Raw genomic sequence first — 1,480 nt, forward strand, 5'->3', positions numbered from 1 at the left:
TGTAACTAAAGAGATGAGACGGACGCAGGTTATATTCCTTTCTCTTCTAGAGAACGATTTCAAGGAAATCAAAGACCTAAGCATAGAAATTAAAAAAGAAAAGTTAAATGTCTTTTAAGGAGTGAATTTGCCAGATATTTGTTCTAAGTCAAGTTCACCTTACATAGAGGATTATTAAAAACAACAAAACTTCCTCTAAAGAGGTAATTTACAATTTGTCAGATATTTTTTAAGAAGCTTGTAATGTCCTGTTACTTAAGAGGAGGAGGCAACTCATCTGACTTCTAGGCCAGCCTGCCTCAAGATAACAACAGTATTTGCCTTAATTTAGTGTCTTATTGATATTAATGACATAAAATTTTGTTAGACTACTCACTTGTTAGTGAGTAATAGGATTAATTTGGTGTAATTTTTTAATAGCCTTATAAGAAAGAATTGCTTCTCTGCCTTTTGGCTAAGATCACATGTAGTATCTATTCTTATCAGTTTAGTATCTGATATGTCTGCTATCTGAGGACAATATATTAAATGGATTTTTGGAGCTTGGAGTTGGAATAGGAGCTTACTCCATCCACTCCACACATCCACCTGGTATTGCAGTACTTCCAGGAATGGTGCACCCCCTCGGGGGAGTAAAAAAGAGAGAGAGAGAGAGAGGGAAGATAATTAATGGTGGGGTGAGATGAATTGATTGAAGGAACTGGAAAAGAATTTTTCAATGTTGGGACATAGAATGCTCGTTAAAAATGCTTTTTGAGTGGTACTAAGAATGTTAAACTATGTGGATAAAGATGTGCGTATATAGGAAAGAATTTTCAGGCTAAACCTAAATGCCATGCCTAAAGTTAGAGATTCTTCAACTGTTTACAGACTCTTAAGGATACTCTAAAAGTTTTATATAGAGACATAGTCTTAATCTAAATTCACCTTACATTAGACACAGGTGATGCCTATGTTAGGTGGGTCACAAAGTCATAAGTACCGATGTAATTGGAGGTTTAACCATGTTAAACATAGACAAGAGTCTATGACCTTGTGTTTTGCAAATGGGTAAATTTGCTATGTAAAAACAAACAACTTCAGAATAAAAAAGAAATGTCAGGATGCTTATCTCTCTGCTCTGTAATTTCATTTTGCTCTTGCTTTCCAACATATGCTACTTAAATTCATGGAAAGCTGGACTCTAAAAAAAAAAAAAAAAAACAGGTGGAACCCCCTTTATCTCAAGCCCCATGCAAGTTTAAACCATGTGTCCCCCGACTCTAACTAGAGACAAAAATGGCCAATTGTCTCTTGACAAGAAAAAAGGAATACAGCATATAACTGTGGTTCTCTTTAGTTCATCTCTTATGAACACCTAAATTCACATCTGTTAGATAAAATCTCTCACTGGACAAAATGTTAAATAGATAGACTGAGTCTTATGATAAGGCCTCACTCATTAACAGGTCACTGATGCTAATTTGTTATGATTTAAGGG

General features: G+C 34.9%; 1 non-coding gene across 1 annotated transcript; it reads left to right on the forward strand.

Moving 5' to 3' along the window:
* The first annotated feature begins 434 nt into the window (after positions 1-434).
* LOC123453975 lies at positions 435-625 on the forward strand. The gene has a single exon (XR_006633136.1). It is a non-coding gene; the product is annotated as a U2 spliceosomal RNA (small nuclear RNA).
* The last annotated feature ends 855 nt before the right edge of the window (positions 626-1,480 follow it).

The sequence above is a fragment of the Jaculus jaculus genome, chromosome 12, assembly GCF_020740685.1.
Source record: "Jaculus jaculus isolate mJacJac1 chromosome 12, mJacJac1.mat.Y.cur, whole genome shotgun sequence".
NCBI lineage: Eukaryota > Metazoa > Chordata > Mammalia > Rodentia > Dipodidae > Jaculus > Jaculus jaculus.